We start from the raw sequence: 6,000 nt of genomic DNA on the forward strand, positions 1-6,000 counted from the left end.
CTGCAGAAAATATTGGCATTTTTCAACCACTTCTTCAAATTAAATCTTATAATGCCATTCTACTGGGCATTTATGTCTACATACTGAGAGTTTCAGTATACACTGATGCTTTGATTTGTTCTGTCAGGAGAATGGAAGTGAAGGAAAAGTATATGCAAGTTCAGTTCCTGGTATCATTTTGCAGTGCAAGGCTGTCTGGCCATCCCAAAATGGACTGCATCCTGCTCCCATTGAAGTATTGCCATTGGCAGCAATGGGAGTATGATCTAGCCACAAAAGCCATTCAACTAATAGCATCTTCACAATACCATGTGATCAGGAGTAGTCCTGTATTTCACAGGTGACTGTAAAAATCTCTCATCAAAACCTGAACTATCAAGTCAACCACGTGGTTCTCATGTCACATCTGGAGGACAAAATGAATACATTTTAATCATAAACTGTAGTGGTCTATTTCAAACTAGATAAATGCACACCACCCATGTGTTTAGAAGCTGTCCCTTTTTTAGTAACCAACCGCCATAGTTTAAACAGCTGTACCTTTATGATGCAAACCACACAGGAAAGTCATTAAATGTCATAAAAACTACCCTCAATTTGAAGCTGTAGGGAGACATTTAATAGAAGCTGGCTTCTCTAAAAAGAGGCTGAGATAGCATGTGTACGGCATTAGTGATTTTGTGATTGATCATTCCCTGAAGAGCTAGGTAACCCACTAGGCTTACATGGGAAGTTCTGAGGTGAGTGCCCCTTGTTTGCAAAGAACGTAGGAACGAACACTTAAAACAACGTTCTGTAGCTTTGGGTTATAACAAACCAGAAAAATGTTTTCTATGCAAACATATAAAGACACAATGGAGCAACACTGATTCCACCACATATACTCACAGAGAAGAGTGCTTCATTATACCTGAAGTCCATGGGCCATGTCCTCAGAGACTGGCTTCAATGGAACTACACCAATTTACACTCTTTAAGGGTCTGGCCCACTGTGATAAGAAATGGAAGCAAGCAGCAGGACCTTAAATTTTGAGTGTACAGAACAGGCTCATGTAAACGTTCTCTCAGAGGAACGCTAAGTAATACTAGAATCCGTTCATCCAGACCTAGTTTTTCCATGCATATCTTCTAGTATGTTGTGCGCTTTTTCTGTGTCCCCAAACCCAATTTTTTTGTATCTCTTTCTAATGCACAACCGTTTCATGTAATATACAGCATCTCATCCATAGATCTCAAATGTGCTTTATGAGTTAGACATCATTATTCTATGGATAGGGACACAGGCACAGAAGGGTGACTTGAGGCCAGCAGCATAGCCAAGAACCGAACCTAGTTCTCCAGGCACCCAGTTTAGTGTTCTATCGACCACACCACGTTGCCTCTCTAAAACAGGTCAATTTAGATACTGACCAACATTAACATCTTTTATGGGTAAATGTAGTTAGCATTCCCCATATTGAAGAATTTTAACAGCCATCAGATGAGTTAAGAAATGCTCTTAATTAAGACATGAGTGATGGCCATTGAAAGTAATTAAGGGTAAGAGTTTTGCATGTATTATGCAGTTCAGTTGATATTGGAATTTCCCCTCATCTGATGGTCAGAACTTCTAATAGAGACAGACTTCTGAAGCCCAAAGTTATTAAATATTAGGAGTGGATTTTCCCATTTTTGTTATCACTTTCTCCTTACCCACCCCCATGCACAGAGCAGGCTAAAGGATCTGTGAAAGGAATTGAAATGATTTGGGATTCACCCTACGTTAAGAAAATTACCGTACATAAAATGTATTCTTGCACAAGTGATCTATAGATCTTGTTTCTCCCTACCAGCTTTCCCCAGAACTGGAACCCAGCCGCTTGCTCCTGTCAACCCTAGCAATAGATACCTAGAAATGTACATATATTTTACATATTCAAGGCCATCACTGCAAGGGGGGGGGGAAAAGACTTAAATAGAAGCCAAGACCCTTCATTTCTAATTCCCCCGTAACCAGGAGGTCCACAGCTGCAGGCTTTGCAAAGGCAAGCTCTGGAAATATTACTTTCTATTGTTGGATTTCATTACACCATGTAGTGTTGGCTGTGGCAGTTGATTACCATGCCACAACTGCAACCATCATATTATTGTTCTTCTCAGCAAGCTATCAATTAATTCAAGGGGGCATGAGGTGGGGGGAGAACCTGAGCTCTGGGATTTGTAAATTCTGTTCTTTCAGGGTTAGCGATTTAAGTGATTATTGCTTGACAAGAAACAAGATGTAAAAAGGGTTTCTGGCTTGTTTGGAAAAAAAAAAAAAAAAAGAACAGCGATCAGCGTGAGTTTATTTGATCTGGAAAAACTAATTCAGAGCCTGAACTAAAGCAGAAATATCTTATGTGACAAATTTATCCTTTTAATGTAGCAATAGGTCTTCCTGAAAGGACTCCGGTGTAGAACCATTTTTGTTAATGTTGATATTTTAGTTAATATATTGAAGCAACATAGAACAATTTTAAGAATTGAAATTAACAATTCTGCTTTAAACATTTTTCTCTCCCCCAGGTCATTAGTATCCATTTTCTACAGTACTTGTTTAATGCATGTGCAGTTTTCTTGGCAATGTAGTTAGTCTGCGTTCATCCTCTGGCCCTGGGACTATGTACACGTGCAGGACTCACCCCTGCGGTGCCTCCTCCTGGTCATCTCCAGGAATTAGCTCTCCTGTCATTGGAGCACCCTCTGCAGGCCGGTGTCCCGCTGCCGCTTGGCCCCCCCGTGTCCCTCCCGGACCCGGTGCCCTATTATCTGGGGTGCTTCCCCCTGGCAGTGACCCCTCCCAGGGGTACCCCCACCCACTATTTCCACTTCTCTTCTGTGTTCGGCTACTGCCAGTCCCCGTCTAGCCCCCCTGCTCACTGGGGCAGATTGCAGTGTAAGCCACTCATCATAGGCAAAAGGGTTCGGACCTGCTGCCACTGCCTACCCATAGGCTGCCCCCTGCAACCCTGCACCTATTTGGCCAATCGTCAGGCCTGCAGCCTGGGGCTTTCCAGGCCGGAGCTCCCAGCTCCTCTGGCCCTTCCCCAGCCCTGCTCCAATCTAGGTTCCTTGCTTAGCACCTTGCAGGCAGGCCCTTCTCCCTCTACAGGCAGAGGGAGACTGACTAGGCCTTAGCTTACAGCCTCTTATAGGGGCCAGCTGGGCCTACTTTCCTCAATCAGCCCAGGATTCTTGCCCCAGCCCTCTCCCAGGGCTGGTTTTAACCCTGTCAGGTCTGGAGCGGGTAACCACCTCACTACAGACTATTACATAATGGGGCAGCTTCCTGGCCACATAGTCCCAATTCACACAGTGGCAAATAACGGAATAACTCCATTAACTTTAGGGAAAGGTTGCTCCCGAACCATGCTGCATCAAGGAAGATGAGCAGGTGGTCCTTAGATCAGAGAGTTCCATCAAAAATTTCCCATGAATTTGGTGAGCTGGCCCCTGGAGGCATGATATACGCATTCATAACAAAACGGACTCTTACATTACACATATTTTAGCATGCTACCTTGTCCCAAACAGACCTTGCAGAACTGTAGCAATATCCCTTTCCATTTAGATTAGAAGCATGATTCAGTATCAACCTGCCTGTTTATTTTGCTCTCTCCTGTCAAATTAGCTAGAAGATATTTTAATGGCCTGTGTTTTAAAGGTACCAAATACCCTCAAATGCCATTAATTTCAAGTGCCTGCCCAATGCTATAGGCAAAGTCAGTGCTATTAAGAAGACTAGAACCCCAAATCAAATGTATTCTGTCAAATGGCAAAGACATGTTATTCCTTCCAAGCATTGGTCTAGGAATTTGTAAACTGGGAAAAACAAATTTGGAGAGAGGTAGGCTACCTTTTGAGGGGAACCAGAGTGTGGCTTAATTTGACAGTTTAGTTGCGGGGTGGGGTGGTTGGAACAAGACTGAAAAGTTCTATAGTGGGATATTCACTTCCAAAGGATTATGTCCCCGTAGCAGAAACATGGGATGCTTACTTCTAATTTAGCTAGAAGTATCACCAGACTAAGACTTTGCACCCGATCCTACAATTACTTACTCAGATGCTTAATTTTGTACACTGAGTGTAATGAGAGAAGTCACTGGATCTACTCACACTGCATGAAGTTGAGCACTAAACTATTGAGTCTATTACTGTGTAAGACAAAGAGGAGATGGTGTATTAACCATCCAGTAGAAAGATGAATCTATCCAACATGAAGTTCATCTAAGAATAAGAATGTGTGGCATAAATACTGTAGAGATAAGCTGTAAATCAGCAGGCTGTTTACTTAGCAAAAACTGCATCCATTTGTACTGAAGATACACTTTGGTTAATAAGCACAAATACTTAGACTATAATTAGGCTGGAGGGATTTCTTTAGAAGAAACTACAAGAACTGATTATGTTTAATACCTTGACTGAATAGTAACAGAGGGGAATGATAACCTACAACTATCTGGAGGCTGTAAACACTGAGGAGGGAGAAGATTTCTTGAGGATTTTTTGGTGAATATTAATAAAATTAATGGGATCAAACTTTAGAGCAGATAATTTAACAGTGAGCTCTATTAGACTGGAATAATTAGAGTCTCTCAAGGAAAGTGGTGGGAATCTAATTTCTTTATTTGGTTTCTTAATACAAGATGGACAAAATACCCACCAATGGACTATGAGGAAATGCTTGCCTTTGACAAGATGACATTTAAAGAGTTCTTTTGCAACTTGTAACAGTGCCCACTCACCACTGTATGCCCCCCTCATGGGCAGGCCTGGCATCAACACTCTCACCAAGAGCCTTCTTGCTCCCTGCAGTCTCCTCCTGTTAGGGCCTAGCAGGGGAAAGGCTATCAACACTTAAATTGGGCTCCTCTTGTGCAGGAAAAGCCTGATCCCTCTCAGGTGGCCCCATTCTGTAATCAGGGCTGGCTTAGCCCCAGGTTCCCTAGCCACAGGACAAGTCACCCTCTCACATAGCTCTATTTTCGCCAGGCCTAGCAATGTTATTGCTTTAATTCTTTGTAAAGGGTGATTTTGAATTTAGCATTAATGGGTGTGATTTTCAGGAGCCTATTTTCAGGTGCCCACATCCAATTGACTAGAAGTACTGCAGTGGGCCACTAGCTTCCAAATGATTGTGTCCCTCTAGCACCAACGTGGGAGACTTTCCCCTTTGCTAGAGCCACTGTCAAATTGCAAGACTTTGCTCCTGATCCTGCAGTGACTTATTTGGGTGTCAGCTCCTTTAGTAATCCTAGCCAGTACAACATGGTTACATAACCCCTCACCTGGGAGGTATTTAAAGGAAAGAAAGGTTAACATGAACACAGGCACTATGGTGGCTAACATGTTCTGAGATTTTTGCACTTCTTTATGAATGACTAATTGTGACTAAGTTAGTAAACAGATATCTAGTCAATCACTACAAACCTATTAGCCAAGACATTCAAAAGTGATTAGTGGTTTTGGATGCCTCTGTTTTTGAATACACAACTTGAAGGACTTAAGAGAGGTCAAATTTTCATAGGGCAAGTGCTCAGCTCCCTCTCAATCAGAAAAGGGTCTAAGGGTCTCAGGTTAGGCTTGTAAAAACTGACACATCCAAAAAAAAAAAAAAATCACTAGTCGCTTTTCAAAAAACATCAGTCATTTGCTTTAGGCTGAGGACTGCCCATTTCATAAAGAATGACTAAAGGAGCATACATTATCCAAGTCATTTATAATTAAACTAAATAGAGTGCATTTGGAGCATTTGGTAATTAAAGGATAATGTTCCTGGTTCTTGAAGTAGCAATAAACAGCTTTTGCAGTTGGTGAAATGCCAAAGAAGGCTGCAGCATAAGTAATACTAATTCCTGCCTTTTAAAAATTCTGACTAGTCCTTCGAGATGGGTAGGACACAAAAGAATCAAGTCCTGATAAACATCTGACATATTTGACTGAGGATATGAACACTGTAAAATCTTTTCTCTTCCTTTTCAA

The sequence above is a fragment of the Trachemys scripta genome, chromosome 10 (genome assembly GCF_013100865.1).
Source record: "Trachemys scripta elegans isolate TJP31775 chromosome 10, CAS_Tse_1.0, whole genome shotgun sequence".
NCBI lineage: Eukaryota > Metazoa > Chordata > Testudines > Emydidae > Trachemys > Trachemys scripta.